At 34.8% G+C, this 20,419-nt stretch overlaps 1 non-coding gene across 1 annotated transcript; it reads left to right on the top strand.

Moving 5' to 3' along the window:
* The first annotated feature begins 18,640 nt into the window (after positions 1–18,640).
* LOC131749049 (small nucleolar RNA U3) lies at positions 18,641–18,854 on the top strand. The gene has a single exon (XR_009333167.1). It is a non-coding gene; the product is annotated as a small nucleolar RNA U3 (small nucleolar RNA).
* The last annotated feature ends 1,565 nt before the right edge of the window (positions 18,855–20,419 follow it).

Genomic DNA, 20,419 nt, shown 5'->3' with positions numbered 1-20,419 from the left:
TGCCTGGAAAATGGCAGAAGGTACTGGAACAAAATTGTGAATATGTTGTTCAATAGGGTTCTTGGTGAAAATGAAAGATGTGTCCTTTATTTTTACTTAAAAACCAAAGGCAATTTTTGGCCAACCCAATAGTTAACTTAATGGTAAAAAACTGAAGCTTTGCCCCTAAGATCAGGGACAAGACAAATATACCCTCTCTTGTCACGTCTATTAAACATTGTGCCAGAATTTGTAGCCTGGGTAATTGGGCAAGAAAATGAAATAAAAACCATCCAGATTGGAGAGAAAGAAGTGAAACTATCTCTATTTGCAGATGACATGATCTTGTATATAAAATAGCCTAAGATTTCAGGATAAAAGATCAATATACAAAAGTCAATTGTATTTCTAATACTTTCAATGTGCAAACCAAAAAAGAAATTAAGAAAATTATTCCACTAAAATTACACCAAAAAGAATAGAATATTTAAAAATAAATTTAATAAAGGCTATGTAAAACTTATACTCTGAAGACTACAAAACATTTTTGAAATAAAATTACTAAATAAATGGAACACATGTGGAAAACATCATCCCATGTTCATGGGTTGGAAGATGATATTGTTGCTAAGATGGTAATGCTTCCCAAAATTATCTACAGATTCAAGGCAATCCCTATCAAAATCCCAGTTGACTTATTTGTAGAAATTTTAAAGCTGATTCTAAAATTCTTATGTAAATGTAAGGGATCCAGAATTACCAAAGCAACTTGGAAAAAGAAGAACAATATTGGAGAACACTTCCAGATTTTAACACTTTCTACAAAGCAGTGGTAATCAAGGCTGTCGTACTGGCATTGGTCTAGACATAGATTAATGGAATAAAATTGAGAGTCCAGAAATAAATTCTCACATTTACAGTCAATTGATTTTCAACAAGGTTGCCAGTGCAATGAACAGGCTATGCCAATTGGGTAACCACATGAAAAAGTATGATGTTGAACCCTTACCTCATACCATATAAAAAATTAAAAGAAAATGCATCAGATACCTAGATGTAATAGCAAAAACTATAATACTCTTAGAAGACAACATAGGTGTAGATATCTGTGATCTCAGATTAGGCAATGGTTTCTTAGATATGATACAGAAAGCTCAAGCAACTAAAGAAAAAATATTTAAACTAGAATCATCAAAATTTGAAAAAAAAGTGTTTCAAAGGGCACCACCAGGAAAATGAAGACATCTCCCAGAATGGGAGAAAATGTTAAAAATTACATATCTGATATGGGATATATATAGAATATGTACGTCAGTATTATGTTCAATAATAAAAAGACAAAACTCTAATTTATAAAGGAAAATAATCTTAATAGACATTTCTCCAAAGTAGACATATAAATAGCCAATAAACACATAAAAATAGCTCAACATCTTTAGCCATCTGGAAAATGCAAATCAAGTCCACAGTGCTATACCACTTCACATTCACTAAGATGGCTATAATCAAAAGACAAGATAATAACAAGTGTTGGTGACATTGTGGAGAAATAGGAATATTCATATACTTCTAATGGAAATGTACAATGTTGCAGCCACTTTGGAAACCAGCTTGGCAGTTTCTCAAATAATTACACATAGAGTTACCATATGACCCAGCAATTCCACTCTTAGTATATAACCAAGAGAGGTAAAAACATATGTTCACACAAAAACTTATACACAAATGTTTAATAACAAAGTAATTTATAATAGATAAAAAGTAGAAGCAAATCAAATGCCTTTCAATTGATAATAACAGATAAATAGATTAAAAAATAAAATATTGGAATAGTATTTAATGAAAAAATGAATAAGGTGCTGATATATGTTACAACATGTACAAATATTGGAAATAGTATGCTAAGTGAAAAGAGCCAATTACAAAATATTACATATTTATGATTCAATTTATATAAATTGTTCAGAATATACCAATCTATAGAGACAGAAAATAGCTTATTGGTTGCCTAGTGTTGGAGGTGGTTGAGTGGAAATGGGAATTGATTGCTCATGGGAATAGGGTTTCTTTTGATGTTGAAGAAAATGTTCTGCAATTGTGGCTATGAGTGCACAACTTGTAAATAGTGTCAAAACTACTGAATTGAACACTTTAAAAGGCTAAAATTTCTGAATATGCCTTAATAAAGCTGTTATTAAATTGTCGGGGAGGGGTTGAATAAATCTGTCATATCCATTCAATGGAATATTACAGTGTCATTAAAATCATGATATGAACCTTTACACATTGACATGGAAAAATGTTAATATGTAGATTAAAGACAAGTTATAATCCTGCCTCCATAGAGTAAACTTACATGTGCTTATGATATATATCAAAATTTTGAGTGATCATTTCTACTAGGGAATTACTTGTGATTTTTGCTTTCTCTTTTTTTTTTTTTTTTTTTGGTGGTACGCGGGCCTCTCACTGCTGTGGTCTCTCCCTTTGTGGAACACAGGCTCTGGACGTGCAGGCTCAGTGGCCATGGCCCATGGGCCCAGTCGCTCCACAGCATGTGGGATCCTCCTGGACCGGGGCACAAACCCATGTCCCCTGCATCTGCAGGCGGACTCCCAACCACTGCGCCACAAGGGAAGCCCGCTTTCTCTTTTTAAATACATTGTATGAATATTTTATAATGAAATTCTACAACTTTTATGTTTTTGAAGTTTTAAATGTTATTTATCTTAAAATTTTTTTATTTTTTTCACTCAAATGGCAGCATTCCATGAGTACTGCTCTTCACCTTGTTCTTTTATTTCAGTAAAATATATATGATGAAATTTACCATTTTAACCACTTATAAATGTAAAAGTTCAATGTCATTAAGTACATTCACATTGTTGTGCAACTATTACCACCATCAATATACAAAATTCTTTAATAATCCCAGGAAGAAACTCTTTATCCATTCAAAACCTCCCCATTCTCTCCTCCCAGTCCTGGTGACCTATATTCTAATTTTGCTTCTATGAATCTTACCACCCCAGGTACCTCATATAAATGGAATTGTACATTATTTGTCCCTTTGTAACTGGCTTATTTAATTTAGAATAACATCCTCAAGGTCCATCCATGTTGTCACATGTGTCCGAATTTCCTTTCTTTATAACATTTAATAATATTCCATTGCATGTATATATCATATTTGGCTTATCTAGTTATCTGCCAAAGGACATTTTGGTTATTTCTACCTTTTGACTATTATGAACAGTGCTGCTATGATCATTGTTGTACAGGAATATATTTGAATCCCTACTTTAAATAATTTGGGATGTATAAATGGAAATGGAAGTCTTGGATAGGATGTTAATTCTATGTTTAACTTTTTGATGCACCACCATCATTTTTTCCACAATGACCACACTGTTTTATATTCACACCAGCAATGCATCAGGGTTCTAGTTTTACCATAGTTGGTTAGTAATGTTGAATATCTTTTCATGTGTTTTTTGACCATTTGTATATCTTCTTTGGAGCAATGCCTATTCAAATTATTTTTCCCATTTATGAATTGGGTTATTTGTTGTAGAGTTGTAGAATTGCCTTATATATCCTGAACATTAAGCCCTTATCAGATATATGATTTCCAAATATCTTCTCCCATTCTATAGGTAATTTTCACTCTCTTTATAGTGACTTTTAATGCCCAGAAGCTTTTAAATTTGATGAAATTCAATTTATTTTTTTTTCTTTTGTTGCTTGTACTTTGGTGTCATAACCAAGAAATCCTTGCCAAATCCAACCAATGTCATGAAGATTTTACCGTTTTCTCTAAAAGTTTTAGAGTTTTAGTCCTAACATTCAGGTCCTTGATCCATGTTGAGTTTATTTTTGTACATGGTACAAGTAAAGGGTAAAACTTTACTCTTTTGTATGTGAATCTAGTTTTCCCAGTACCTTTGTTGGTAAGACTGTTCTTTCCCCATTTAATGGCATCCTTGTTGAAAATTAATTGACCATATTTATGAAGGATTATTTCTGGGCTGACCTTTATTTCATTGGTCTATATGTCTGTCCTTATGCCAGTACCATGAATTACTGTAGCTTTGTAGTATGATTTGAAATCAGGAACTATGAGTCCATCGAATTTATTCTTCTTTTGCAAGGTTGTTTTGGTTATTTGTGGCTCCTTTAGATTACATAAGAATTCTAGGATACATATTTCTATTTCTGAAAAATAGAGAATATTTTGAGATATTGATAGGGACACATTGAATCTATATATTGTATAAACTGGTGGCATGCAAACAACATTAAGCCTTCCAGTGCATTAAAATGAGATGTCTTTCCATTTAGTTATGTACTATTTTTTCCAGAATAGTTTGTAATTTTTGATGTACAAGTCTCTATCTTCCTTGATTAAAATTTTCCGAAGCATTTTATTCTTTAAATACTATTGTAAATTGAATTGTTTTATTAATTTTCTTTTGTGATTGTTCATATTTATTGACAGAAATGTATAACTTTTGTATTGTATCCTACAACTTTGCTAAATTATTTTATTAGCTCTAACAGTTTTTCTGTAGATTCTTTTGGTTTTCTACATATAAAATCATGTGATTTGAGAACAAAGAAAACTTTGTTTCTTCCTTTCCAATCTTTTAATTTTTCTTGCCTAATTGCTCTGCTAAGAATTTCCAGTAATATGTTATGTAAAATAGCTATAGCAGGCTGTTGTTGGGTGTCATTAGGTGTTGAGAGTTCTATATATGTATGTTAGGTCTAATTGGTTTATGGTGTCGTTCAAGTCCTCTATTTCCTTATTAATCTTCTGTCTTATTTTTCTGTCCATTATTTAATGTGGTGTGTTGAAGTCTCCTACTATTATTGTAAAACTATTTTTCCTGTCAATATTGTCAATGTTTGCTTCAAATATTTGGGAGCTCTGTGGTTTGGTGCATATATCTCTATAATTGTTTCCTTTTCTTGGTGAATTTACACTTTTATCAACATATAATGTTTTCCTATGTCTCTTGTAAGACTTTTTTACTTAAAATCTATCTTGTCTGATATTTATATAGCTGTCCCTGATGTCTTTTAGATAGTATTTGCATGGAATAATTTTTCACCATTTCATTTTCAACCTATTTGTGTCTTGTGATCTAAATCAAATTAGATCTGTTTATTTTTTCCTTAGTTCTGTTAGTATTTGTTTTATATATTAAAGTATTCTGATGTTGGGTACATGTATAATTATAATTGCTGTATCTTCCTAATGAATTGACCTTTTGTCATTACATAATGACCTTCCTGATCTCTTGTGATAATTTTTTACTTAAAGTCTGCCTTGTCAGATATAAGTATAGACAACCTTTCTTTCTTTTATTTACCATTTGCATGGAATATTTTTCCATCTCTTCACTTTCAGTCTATATATGTTCTTAAAGTGAGCTTCTTGTAGACAGCAGATAGTTAAATCTTATTTTTATCCATTCAGCCACCATATTTCTTTATATTGGGGAATTTAATCCACTTATATTTAACATAATAAGTGAGGTAATGTCAGCAGAATAGGAGGCTCCTGACTTTACCTCCTTCCTTGGATGCACCAAATAAACATCTGCACATGGATCAATGACCTCTCACAGAAACCTAAAAACTAATTGAGAAATTATGACATCTTTGGTGACTGAGAAAATACCCACATAGAAATGGGTAGGAAAAGCTGACACACAATTTCACCATAAACCCCACCCATGGCACAGTGGCATACAATTGGGAGGAAACCTCAAACTTCCAGCTTCTCCCTGAAAAGTTAATGCTTTAGACTCCACATTCAAGATCCCAACTTTAACAGCTGCAACTCTAGGTACTGGCTCCCATATCACATAACTCTGAGGGCTGGCAAGGCTTTACATTTATGAGTCCCCTAGGGACACAGAAAACAAAGTAATGCTTTTAAATGGATGCAAAAGCACATCCTGAAGCTGTCCCCTGGACTCAGCATAAAGAGAGTAGGCAAAAATTCCCAGCTTCTAGTTTCTCACTGGAAGGGGTTTGATTGTATACTTTCCTAACTGCTACCTGAGGTCAGACTTCTAATCAGCCCGCATCTGGGAACTGACAGTGCTCCTCTAGGAGCCTGAAAGAACTTGTGGGAACTTCCCATTCTTCTCCCTCTAGCTCAATCTAATGATAAAACCAACTCTCCAGCTTCTTTATGGAAGAGCTTGCCCACACATCTAGCACCCCAACTTTTATGGCTGCTACCCTATGCATTGGCTCCCAAATCATCTAGCTTGTAACAGCCAATGAGGATCAGAATTCTTGAGTCCCCTGAGACCACAGAAAAGGAAAATATAGATTTAAATGGATGCATGAGCACTTCCTGTGACAGTCCCAGTTTCTATCTGGAAAGGGTTCAAATGCGTACTTTGTCAACTGCTACCCAAATGTCACACTTCTAATTAGCTTTCATCTGGGACTGACCTAGCAGGTATTAATATTCCCTCGAGAGCCTAAGTGGACAGAGGTCAATTCCTTCATCTTGTCTCCCAAGGCTCACCCCAGCAAGAAAACCAAGTCTCCATCTTCTCCCCAAAAAGACCTTGTCCACATATCTAGAACCCCAACTTTTATGGCTGCCACACAAAGGGCAGCCTCTTATATTACCTCACTCTGGAACTGATAGAGATCAGCATTTATGTGTCTCCTGGGACCACAGAGAGCACGCAGTCCATTTTAAATGGATTCACACCACTCCCAGTGGCTATTCCCTCTGGCTCAGCACAGAGAAAGTAGGCAAAACCACCCAGCTTCCAGCTCTACCTGAAAGGGGCTAGACCTTCTATGTAATATTATGACTTTCTTGGGTGTTGCCTGAAGATCAGGCTTCCAATTAGCCTGCATCAGGGAGCTGATGGGGCAAGAAATTTGTAGTTCTTCAGGAGCCTGAACTAGTGTGTGGGCATATCCCCCATCTTTTGGGCACTGACTGGACTTGATATACCTTAATCTCTTGGAGGCCACTAACAACAAAGACAGCAGTTTGGATAAACACAGCGATTTTGGACACTGACAATTTCTGTCCAGGCTGATTGGTGAGGTTCATCTCTTACATGAAGCCAGTTTGTGAAGACTGGAAAAGATGGCTGTGTTTTTCAATGTGCAGACACCAACACAGAGAATTAGGGGAAATGAAGGAACAGGTAAACATATTGCAAATAAAAGAACAAGATAAAGCTCCAGAAACTGACCCTAATGGAAAGAAGATGTGATTTATCTGACAGATACCTCAAAATAATGGCCTGAAAGATGCTCACTGAGGTCAGAAGAAATATGCATGAACAAATTGAGAGGTTCAACAAAGAGATAAAGACATCTAAAGAGTACCAAAGAGAAATCATAGAGCTAAAGAAAACAAAAAAACAAACTGAGAATTTCAGTAGTGGGGTTCAACAGGAGACCAGATCAAATTTTAAAAATATAGGATCATTGGACTGGAAAACAGATCTGTGTAAGTTAACTAATTAGAAAAACAAAAAGTAAAAGAATGAAAAAGAGTGAAGATAGCTTAAACTTATGGGATAGAATCAAATGGACCAACATATGCATTATGAGTGACTCATGAGAAGAAGAGGAAGAGAAAGGAGCAGAAAGCTTATTCAAAGAAAGAATGGCTGAAAAATTACCAAACCTGGGGAAGGAAATAAATATCCAGGTCCCAAAACTGAAAAAAAAAGACAACAAATAAGATGAACTCCAAATGACTGACACAAATATATACTATAATCAAACTGTTAAAAGTTAAACAGAGAGATAATTTAGAAAGCAGCAGTAATAAAGCAACTTATTGAATACAAGGGAACCCCCATAATACTATAAGTAAAATTTTCAGCAAAAACCTTGCAGGCCAGAAGGGAGAGAGATGATATATTTCAAGTGCTGAAATAAAAAAGAATGCCAACCAAGAATACTATATATAACAAATCTGTCTACATTAGCTAAGAAGAAAGATCTGAAATAAACAACCTAACGTTTTACCTCACAAAATATAAAAATAACAAACTAAACACAAATGTAGCAGAAGGAAGGAAATACTGAAGACCAGGGCAGTAATAAATCAAATACAGAATAGGAAAACAATGGAAAAATCAAAACTAAGAGGGTTTAACAAAAAACAAAATAAACAAACTATTACCTAGACTAACTAGGAAAAAATAGAAAAGACAAATATAAACAAAATAAGAAGTGAGAAGGAAATAATTACAATGGATGCCTCAAAATTATAAATGGTCATAAGGAATTATTATGATAAATTATATGTGAACAAATTGGATAACCTAGAGGAAATAAATTCCTAGAATCATACAACCAATATTGAACCAAGATGTATTGGAAAAGCTTGAGCACACCAAAAATAAATGAGGATATTGAAGTAGTAATTTAAAAAATCCCAACAAAGAAATGACCAGGACCAGATGGCTTCATGGTTGAGTTCTAACAAACATTAAAAGAGGAATTAATACCAGTCCTTCTTAAAGTCTTCTAAAAATAGAAGTAGAAAGAATACTTCCAAATTTATTTTATGAGACCAGCATCACCCTGATACCAAAGCCAGACATATATATGTATGGAACCCCAAATTAACCCAAATGCCCAAACAAATCTTGAAAAAGAAGAACAGAGTTGGAGGCATCACACTTCCTGATTTTAAACCATATTACCAAGCTATAACAATTTTTTAAAGTATGGACCTCGTATAAAAACAGACACATAGATCAATGGAAAAGAATAGAGAGGCTAAAAATAAACTCAAGCATAAATGGTCAACTAATTTTTGACAATGGTGCCAAGAATACAGTGAGGAAAGTATAGTCTTCAATAAATGGTGTTGGGAATGCAAAAGAATTAAATTGGACACTTATCTTACACCATAGATAAAAATCAACTCAAAATGGGATTAAATATTAAACATAAGATCCACAGTAAAATTTTTAGATGACAACATACAGAAAAACTCCTTGACATTGCCCTTGGCAATTATTTTTATTTTTGATGTGACACAAAAAGATCAGGCAACAAAAACAAAATAAGCAGGTGGAACTACATCAAGTTAAAAATAATCTGTAAGCAGGGAAAACACAACCACAAAATGGAAAGGCAACCTTGGATTGAGAGATAATATCTGTAAAGCACATATCTCATAAGGGGTAAATGTCCCAATATATATGGAACTCATACAAGTCAACAGCAAAAAATCAAGCTGTTTCAAAAATAGGCAAAGGACTTGAATAGATATTTTTCCAAAGAAGATATATAAAGCACAGGGAACTCTACTCAATATTCTGTAATAAACTATATGGGAAAAGAATCTGAAAAAGAATGGATATATATATATATATATATATATATATATATATATATATATGTATAACTGAATTACTTTGCTGTGCACCTAAAACTAACACAACATTGTAAATCAACTACATTCCAATATAAAATTTAAATTTAAATTTAAAAAGTGCACAACATAACTAATCATCAGGAAAATGCAAATCAAAACAACAATGAGATATGATCTCACATCTGTTAAGATGTTACTATTAAAAAAATTGAAGATTCCAAGTGTCAGTGAGGATGTGAGAATAGGGGAACTGGTGTGAACTGTTGGTGTGCAGTAAATTTGTACAGCCATTATGGAAAGCAGTATCGAGATTTCTCAAAAAAACCCACAAACCCTTAAATATAGAACTAACACATGATCCAGCATTTTTTAAACATCTTTATTGGAGTATAACTGTTTTACAATAGTGTGTTAGTTTCTCCTTTACAACAAAATGAATCAGTTATACATATACATATGTTCCCATATCTCTTCCCTCTTGCGTCACCCTCCCTCCCACCCTCCCTATCCCACCCCTCTAGGTGGTCACAAAGCACAGAGCTGATCTCCCTGTGCTATGTGGCAGCTTCTCACTAGCTATCTAATTTACATTTGGTAGTGTATATATGTCCCTGCCCCTCTCTCACTTTGTCACATCTTACCCTTCTCCCTCCCCATGTCCTCAAGTCCATGCTCTAGTAAGTCTGTGTTTTATTCCCGTCCTATCACTAATCATTTGCTATTCTGTATATATAGCTAAAGCAATGGAAATTAGTACCTTGAAAAGATATATGTTTTCCCATATACACTGCAGCATTATTTATAATAACCAAGATATGGAAACAACTTAAGTGTCTGTGGGCAGATGAATGGATAAGGAAATTGTGGTGTACATACATTACAATGGAATATTATTTAAGACTTAAAAAGGAATTAGGTCATGCCATTTGGAAAACCATGAATGAACATGTAAGTTATTATGCTAAGTGAAATAAGCCAGTTGCAGAAAGAAAAAAAACAACAACTGCATGATATCACGTACATGTGGAATCTAAAATTCAAATACATAGAAGCAGAAAGTATTACAGTGGTTCCAGGGTTGGGATGTAGGGGAGATGAGGAGATGTTCTTTGAAGGCTACAAAATTACAGTTACTTAGGATGAATAATCAAGAGACTATGGATTATCAGCATGAAGACTATGGTTAATAATATTGCATTGGATACTGGAAATTTGTTGAGAGTAGATTTCAGGTTCTCTAATTGAACACACAAAAAAGATAACTATGAAGAGAAGGTGTGTTAATTCTCTTGATTGTAGTAATCATTTAACTATACATATATAAAATCATAATGTTGTGAACCTTAAAAATATAGTTTTTATTTGAACAATTAACTCTAATCTATGCTGAAGGAGAAAATTTGGCTTCTGAATTGTGATGAGCTGTAAATTTTCAGATCATATTTTAAAACACTATAAAAGACAAAAATGTAAAATGTCTCATAATTTCTTAATATCGATTACATGTTGAAATGATAATGTTTTAAGCATATTGAATAAAATAAAATATATTGTTAAAATGTTTTAGGTAATTATTGATAGGTGAGTGCTTACTATTGTCACTTTAAAAATTTTTGGTATGTTTTGTAGTTCTTTTGCACGTTTTTTTTTCTCTCTTGCTGTCCTCCTTTGTAATTTGAGAATTTTTTGTAGTGATATGCTTTTATTTTTTTCCTTTTATATTTACATATCTAATTTAATTATTTTTTTTCTTTGTGATTAACACAGGGCTTACAAAAATCATCTTACAATAATCTATTTTAAGATTATATCAACTTAATTTTCCTCTCACAAAAAAACTACACTTTTACTACCCCCCACAAACTTTGTTACTGATGTCACAACTTACATACTTTTACATTGTGTACCCATTAGCTAATTACTGTAGTTATAATTATTCTTAATACTTTTGTCTTTTAACTTTTTTACTAAAGTTTAAAATGATTTATGCATAACTATTACAATATTGGGGTATTCTGTTTATATATTTACCTTATCCAGTGAGTTTTATATTTTCATGTGACTTCATGTTATTATTAAATGTCCTTTCATTTCAACTTGAAGAACTCCCTGTATACAGCGTAGTGTAGGATTATGTTTTTTCATCTCTTCTGCCTATCTATGCCTTGTAATTGGAAGTTTAATCCATTTACATTTAAAGTAATTAATGATATAATAGGATTAACTACTGCCATTTTGCAGTTTCTCTCTTATAGCATTTTTTGTCCCTTGTTTCCTCCATTACTGCATTCCTTTGTACTTTGATGATTTGTAGTGACATTTTTGATTCCCTTCTCATTCATTTTGTATATATTCTATAGATTTTTGTTCTTTGTGGCTCTAAATTAGATTATATATAACATGCTAGAGTCATAACAATTTAATTTAAATTGATACAAATTTAACTTCATTTAAAAAAAAAACTATACACCTACACATCTCTTTCCTCCTTTGTGGTTATCAGTGTCACCAATTATGTTTTTATATGTTGTACTAATAATAACATATATTTCTAGTTATTTTATGCACTTATCTTTTAAACCCTGTAGAAAATAAGTGGAGTTACAAGCCAGAATTACCTTACCACTGGTTTTTATATTTGCCCATATATTTACCTTTACCAGAGAAGTTTTTGTCTTCCTACAGTTTTGTGTTACTGTCCAGCAGCCTTCTATTTCAGCCTGAAGGACTCCCTTTAGCATTTCATATAGGGTAGGTCTAATTGTATTGAACTTCATCAGCAGTTGTTATGTGGAAATATCATAATAGAATTCTTAGTTGACACTTTTATTTTCTTTCAACATTTAAATATATCATTACACTGCCTTCTGTCATCCAAGGTTTCTGATGAGAAATTGGATGATAGTCTTATTGGGAATCCTTATACAGGATGAGTCATTTCTCTCTTGCTGCTTTCAATATTCTTTCTTTGGCTTTGGCTTTTGACACTTTGATTATAATGTGTCTCAGTAGGGCTCTCTTTTGGAGCTATCTTACTTGGAATTTGTTGAACTTGGATTTGTTGATTCATGTGTTTCAAAAAATTTGTGAACTTTTTAACCACTATATCTTCAGATAATATTTTTGCCTATTTCTCTTTCTCCTTCACTTATGGGACTCGCATAATGCACACACTGGTTCTTTAATGATTTCCCCCAAATCTCTTAGGCTCTGTTTACTTTCTTCATTCTAGTTTTCCTTCTTCTCCTCAGACTTAATAATTTCAATTGTCCTGGTTATAAGTTTATTGATTTTTTCTTGTTTGTTTGAATCTTCTATTGATCCTCTCTATTGAATTTTTATCTCAGTTATTGTATTTTTCAGCTCTAGTATTTCTGCTTGCTTTATTAAAATAATTTCTATCTGTTTACTGAAATTTTCATTTTGTCCCTATATCACCTTCCTGGTTTCTTTTAATTCTCTGTCTATGTTTTCCCTTAGCAATTTGAGCATATTTAAGACAATTTTTTAAAAGTATTTGTCTAGCAAACCTGCTGTCTGGGCTTTGTCAAGTATATTTTCCATAAATTTATCTGTTCATATGAACAATGTTTTCTTGCTTCTTTGTATGCCTTGTAATTTTTCTTGGTTTTGAAATTAGGCATTTGACTATTATAATGTAACAACAATGGAAGCCATTTTCCCATGCTTCCCCAGTGTTTGTTATTTTTTATTTCCATTGGTAAAAACTGTAGGAACCCACTTGTTTTGATATTTTTTCCAAACTGTTTTCAAAGATTATTCCTTGCTTTATGTGGTCACTGAAGTCTCTGTTCCTTTAGCTCATTTCAGCTACTGCTTTGACAGTGATTTCCTTGAAATCCAGATAAATAAAACAAACAAGCAAAAAAAAAAAAAAAGAGAGAGAACAACTTTTCCAGTTTTTAAAGACTTCTAGGGCATTCCCTCATTACTTAGTTAGGCTTTCTCTGAGCCTAGGAATCAGCTTGATGTGAAAGTTTAAGATCTTCTAAGGACTTTTCTGGGAATGCATCTTTTCTGGGCATGCTCCTGGTTTTCTAAATTCCCCCATATACATGGCTGTTTATGATTGTCCTAATTACCCAGAAAGTTTCATCTCAGCTTCTTCTACAGGCATTTGATGGTCCATTGTATGTCTCAAACTGCAACTTCTTGCCCCAAGCATCTGTGGGTTGGCAGTATAACTTGTATCTTTTATGAGTAGTACCTGCAGCTTTTCAACTAGTTTCCTGTGTTATGCAAAACAGAGAGAAGTACCTTGCATTATAAATTTTTCTGTTCTCAAAAATCATTAAAACAGACGAAAGTCCACTCTGTACCCTCTGGCTCGAAAGAGGGAACTGCGAACCCAGATGCCACTGGCTCAATACCAAGATTCCTGCATTGGAGAGGGGCTGATGCAAGGGCAAATATCTACACCACAAGGCATTCTTACCATTTTGAAGATGGCTTTTTCTTGACTGAATTTTTGCTTGGTTAGTGTAACCATGTTACTGTTTTTCAGATCTCCTGTAAAGTTGATTCAGACAGCTCTGTGTATTTTTTCCATATTTTTTGGAGGGACAAGAACCTGGAGCTTTACAGTGTACAATTTTGCTGACATCATTCTCTCTTCTCAATGCTTTTCAACTGTTACCTTGCCTTGTTCACTGCCCTGGGATGGAGGATGATTGGTTTGCAGTCTCCAGGGATGGCTGGCCTCTTGAGTAGAGCTGCTGAAGTTACTGGAAAGAGGGCATATAGGCCTACAGCATCTGTGGCTACTGCTCATCCAATTCAGGGTACTGCTGCTGATCCTGCAATAGACCAGGCTGATCACCCAAGGGCTGCTGCTGCTTCTTCTGTGATGTGGGCAGATAGGCCCTTTGTTCTATACAGCCAGGGTGCTGATTTAGGAATATGGGCAAATAAGCCTGTGGCATCTGCCCCTGCTGTTCTCCTCAACCAAGCTGCTGACCCTGTGGCTGACGCTGATACCAGAATGGAGGCAGATAGGCCTACAGCAGCTACCTCTGCTATTCTACCACCCAGGCTGCTGGCCCTGAGATGAAAGATATGCTGAAGTATGTTCTTGAGACTCTGATATAAAAGCAATTGCCAAGAAGGACAATCCTGAAGCATGACCTGGAACAGCCTTCTCCTGTCTGATTGCAGATCTCTCAGATCAAAAAGTATCTCCTGGAGATTCTTTGGGGTTGGAATTTTAGAAAAGTCTTTAGAATTACCTTGGGAATTGGACTCAAAAGTTCTTCCCATTAAGAATATTCCTGCAAAAATCAATGCAGGGGTTTGTGGTAAAGTTGCTGAGACAGCCCTAAGTCTTCCCAATAGAAACCAGTCAGTGTCCTAAGAGATGCCTGTCTTTGGATGGAGTTTTCTCTAGACTTTTCTTTTTTTGTCATTCCTTTATTTGAGGAAAACTGTTATACAATAGTGTGTTAGTTTCTCCTTTAAAACAAAGTGAATCAATTATACATATACATATGTTTCCATATCTCTTCCCTCTTGCATCGCCCTATCTCCCACCCTCCCTATCCCACCCCTCTAGGTGGTCACAAAGCACAGAGGTGATCTCCCGGTGCTATGCTGCAGCTTCCCACTAGCTATCTAATTTACATTTGGTAGTGTGTATATGTCCCTGCCACTCTCTCACTTCGTCACAGCCCACCCTTCCCCCTCCCCATATACTCAAGTCCATGGTCTAGTAGGTCTGTGTTTTATTCCCGTCCTACCATTAATCTCTTCATGACATTTTTTTCTTAGATTCCATATATATGTGTTAGCATACGGTATTTGTTTTTATCCTTTTGACTTACTTCACTCTGTATGACAGACTCCAGGTCTATCAACCTCATTACAAAAAACTCAGATTCATTTCTTTTTATGGCTGAGTAATATTCCATTTTATATATGTGCCACATCTTCTATATCCATTCAACAGTTGATGGACACTTAGGTTGCTTCCATGTCCTGGCTATCATAAATAGAGCTGCAATAAACATTTTGTTACATGACTCTTTTTGTATTATGGTTTTCTCAGGGTATATGCCCAGTAGTGGGATTGCAGGGTAGTATGGTAGTTCTATCTTTAGTTTTTTAAGGAACCTCCATACTGTTCTTCATAGCGGCTGTATCAATTTACATTCCCACCAGCAGTGCAAAAGGGTTCCCTTTTCTCCACACCCTCTCCAGCATTTACTGTTTCTAGAGTATTTGATGATGGCCAATCTGACCAGTGTGAGATGATATCTCATTGTAGTTTTGATTTGCATTTCTCTAATCATTAATGATGTTGAGCATTCTTTCAGATGATTGTTGACAATCCGTATATCTTCTTTGAAGAAATGTCTATTAGTTCTTCTGCCCATTTTTGGATAGGGTTGTTTGTTTTTTTCTTGTTGAGCTGCATGAGTTGCTTATAAATTTTGGAGATTAATCCTTTGTCAGTTGCTTCATTGGCAAATATTGTTTCCCATTCTGAGGGTTGTCTTTTGGTCTTGTTTATGGTGTCCTTTGTTGTGCAAAAGCTTTTAAGTTTCACTGGGTCCCATTTGTTAATTTTTGTTTTTATTTCCATTTCTCTAGGAGATGGGTCAAAAAGGATCTTGCTGTGATTTATGTCATAGAGTGTTCTGCCTATGTTTTCCTCTAAGAGTTTGACTGTGTCTGGCTTTGCATTCAGGCCTTTAACCCATTTTGAGTTTATTTTTTTGTGTGATGTTAGGGAGTGTTCTAAATTCACACTTTGCCATGTAGGTGTCCAGTTATCCCAGCACCACTTATTGAAGAGGCTGTCTTTTCTCCACTGTATATCCTTCCCTCCTTTATCAAAGATAAAGTGACCATATGTGTGTGTGTTTATCTCTGGGCTTTCTATCGGGTTCCATTGATCTATATTTCTATTTCTCTGACAATACCATACTGTCTTGATTACTGTAGCCTTGTAGTAGGGTCTGAAGTCAGAGAGCCTGATTCCTCCAGCTCCATTTTTCATGTTCAAGATTGCTTTGATTATTCGGGGTGTTTTGTGTTTCCATACAAATTGTGAAATTTTTTGTTCTCGTTCTGAAAAAAAATGCCAGTGGTAATTTGATAGGGATTGCGTTGAACCTGTAGATTGCTTTGGGTAATAGATTCATTTTCACAATGTTTATTCTTCCAATCCAAGAACATGGTATATTTCTCCACCTATTTTATCGTCCTTAATTTCTTTCATCAGTGTCTTACAGTTTTCTGCATACAAGTCTTTTGCCTCCTTAGGTAGGTTTATTCCTAGATATTTTATTCTTTTTGTTGCAATGGTAAATGGGAGTGTTTTCTTAAGTTCACTCTCAGATTTTTCATCATTTTTGTACAAGAATGCCAGAGATTTCTGTGCATTGATGTTGTATCCTGCTACTTTGCCAAAGATTAGCTCTAGCAGTTTTCTGGTAGCATCCTTAGTATTCTCTATGTATAGTATCATGTCGTCTGCAAACAGTGACAGCTTTACTTCTTCTTATCCTGTTTGGATTCCTTTTATTTCTTTTTCTTCTCTGATTGCTGTGGCTAGAACTTCCAAAACTAGGTTGAATAAGAGTGGTGAGAGTGGGCAACCTTGTCTTGTTCCTGATCATAGTGGAAATGGTTTCAGTTTCTCACCACTGAGAATGATGCTGGCTGTGGGTTGGTCATATATGGCCTTTATTATGTTGAGGAAAGTTCCCTCTATGCCTACTTTCTTCAGGGTTTTTATCATAAATCGGTGTTGAATTTTGTCAAAAGCTTTCTCTGCATCTATTGAGATGATCATATGGTTTCTCTCCTTCAGTTTGTTGACATGGTGTATCACGTTCATTGATTTGTGTATATTGAAGAATCCTTGCATTCCTGGAATAAACCCCACTTGATCATGGTGCATGATCCTTTTAATGTGCTGTTGGATTCTGTTTGATAGTATTTTGTTGAGGATTTTTGCATCTATGTTCATCAGTGATATTGGCCTGTAGTTATCTTTCTTTGTGACGTCTTTGTCTGGTTTTGGTATCCGGGTGATGGTGGCCTCATAGAATGAGTTTAGGAGTGTTCTTCCCTCTGCTATCTTTTGGAAGAGTTTGAGAAGGATAGGTTTTAGCTCTTCTCTAAATGTTTTATACAATTCACTTGTGAAGCCATCTGGTCCTGGGCTTTTGTTTGTTGGAAGATTTTTAATCACAGTTTCAATTTCAGTGCTTGTGATTGGTCTGTTCATATTTTCTATTTCTTCCTGGTTCAGTCTCGGCAGCTTGTGCATTTCTAAGAATTTGTCCATTCCTTCCAGGTTGTCCATTTTATTGGCATACAGTTAGTTGCTTGTAGTAATCTCTAATAATCTTTTGTATTTCTGCAGAGTCAGTTGTTACATCTCCTTTTTCATTTCTAATTCAATTGATTTGAGTCTTCTCCCTTTTTTTCTTGATGAGTCTGGCTAATTGTTTATCAATTTTATTTATCTTCCAAAGAACCAACTTTTACTTTTATTGATCTTGGCTATTGTTACCTTCATTTCTTTTTCATTTATTTGTGATCTGATATTTATGATTTATTTCCGTCTGCTAAATTTGGGGGGGGGGTTTGTTCTTCTTTCTCTAGTTGCTTTAGGTGCAAGGTTAGGTTGTTTATTCGAGATGTTTCCTGTTTCTTAAGGTATGATTGTATTGCTATAAACTTCCCTCTTAGAACTGCTTTTGCTTTCTCCCATAGATTTTGGGTCATCATGTCTCCATTGTCATTTGTTTCTAATTACTTTTTTTTAAAACATCTTTATTGGAGTATAACGGTTTTACAATAGTGTGTTAGTTTTTCCTTTACAACAAAGTGAATCAGTTATACATATACATATGTTCCCATATCTTTTCCTCTTGCATCACCCTGTCTCCCACCCTCCCTATCCCATCCCTCTAGGTGGTCACAAAGAGCAGAGGTGATCTCCCTGTGTTATGTGGCAGCTTCCCACTAGCTATCTAATTTACATTTGATAGTGTATATATGTCCCTGCCACTCTCTCACTTCATCACAGCTTACCCTACCCCTCCCCATATCCTCAAGTCCATGATCTAGTAAGTCTGTGTTTTATTCCTGTCCTATCACCAATATCTTCATGACATTTTTTTTTCCCTTAGTGTCCATATATATGTGTTAGCATATGGTATTTGTTTTTCTCCTTCTGACTTACTTCACTCTGTATGACATATTGCCGGTCCATACACCTCATTATAAATAACTCAGTTTAAGACTATACTTTCAGGGATCATTTCTATAGTTTGTTACTAGAGAAGTTTCTCTGAACGTGTAGAGCACCAGAAACCACGAGGAGGAGATGCAGTGTTCTCTTCTGAGCGTGAAGCCGGCTCTTGGCGTTGTTTTTGCAGCTGTCACTAACCATTGATGATCGTTCTGCTCTTCCTTCGGGAGAGAAAGAGGGAGAGGACACCGTCTGAGTGGTTTCGTTTGTAGTTAAAAAATAAATAAATAAATAAATAAATAAAAATAAATAAATAACTCAGTTTCATTTCTTTTTATGGCTGAGTAATATTCCATTGTATATATGTGCCACATCTCTTTATCCATTCCTCTGTTGATGGACACTTAGGTTGCTTCCATGTCCTGGCTATCATAAATAGAGCTGCAATGAACATTTTGGTACATGACTCTTTTTGAATTATGGTTTTCTCAGGGTATATGTGCAGTACTGGAATTGCTGGGTCATATGGTAGTTCTATTTGTAGTTTTTAAAGGAAACTCCATACTGTTCTCCATAGTGGCTGTATCAATTTACATTCCCATCAGCAGTGCAAGAGGGTTCCTTTTTCTCCACACCCTCTCCAGCATTTATTTTTTCTAGAGTTTATGATGATGGCCCATCTGACCGGTGTGAGATGAAATCTCATTGTAGTTTTGATTTGCATTTCTCTAATGATTAATGATGTTGAGCATTCTTTCATGTGTTTGTTAGTAATCTGTATATCTTCTTTGGAGAAATGTCTATTTAGTTCTTCTGCCCATTTATGGATTAGGTTTTATGTTTTTTTGTTATTGAGCTGCCTGAGTTGCTTATAAATTTTGGAGATTAATCCTTTGTCAGTTGCTTCATTTTCATACATTTTCTGCCATTCTGAGGGATGTCTCTTGGTCTTGTTTATGGTGTCCTTTGCTGTGCAAAAGCTTTTAAGTATCATTAGGCCCCATTTGTTAATTTTTGTTTTTATTTCCATTTCTCTAGGAGATGGGTCAAAAAGGATCTTGCTGTGATTTATGTCATAGAGTGTTCTGCCTATGTTTTCCTCTGAGAGTTTGATAGTGTCTGGCCTTACATTTAGGTCTTTAGCCAATTTTGAGTTTATTTTTTTGTGTGATGTTAGGGAGTGTTCTAATTTCATACTTTTCCATGTAGGTGTCCAGTTATCCCAGCACCACTTATTGAAGAGGCTGTCTTTTCTCCACTGTATATCCTTCCCTCCTTTATCAAAGATAAGGTGACCATATGTGTGTGTGTTTATCTCTGGGCTTTCTATCGTGTTCCATTGATCTATATTTCTGTTTTTGTGCCATACTATACTGTCTTGATTACTGTAGCCTTGTAGTAGGGTCTGAAGTCAGGGCGCCTGATTCCTCCAGCTCCATTTTTCGTTCTCAAGATTGCTTTGGCGATTTGGGGTCTTTTATGTTTCCATACAAACTGTGAACTTTTTTGTTCTAGTTCTGTAAAAAATGCCAGTGGTAATTTGATAGGGATTGCATTGAATCTGTAGATTGTTTTGGGTAAAAGATTCAATTTCACAATGTTGATTCTTCCAATCCAAGAACATGGTATATTTCTCCATATATTTGTATCATCTTTAATTCTTTCATCAGTGTCATAGTTTTCTGCATACAAGTCTTTTGTCTCCTTACGTAGGTTTATTCCTAGATATTTTATTCTTTTTGTTGCAATGGTAAATGGGAGTGTTTTCTTAATTTCACTCTCAGATTTTTCATCATTAGTGTATAAGAATGCCAGAGATTTCTGTG

This window comes from Kogia breviceps, chromosome X, assembly GCF_026419965.1.
Source record: "Kogia breviceps isolate mKogBre1 chromosome X, mKogBre1 haplotype 1, whole genome shotgun sequence".
NCBI lineage: Eukaryota > Metazoa > Chordata > Mammalia > Artiodactyla > Physeteridae > Kogia > Kogia breviceps.
This window is presented reverse-complemented; position numbering and strand designations above follow the sequence as displayed.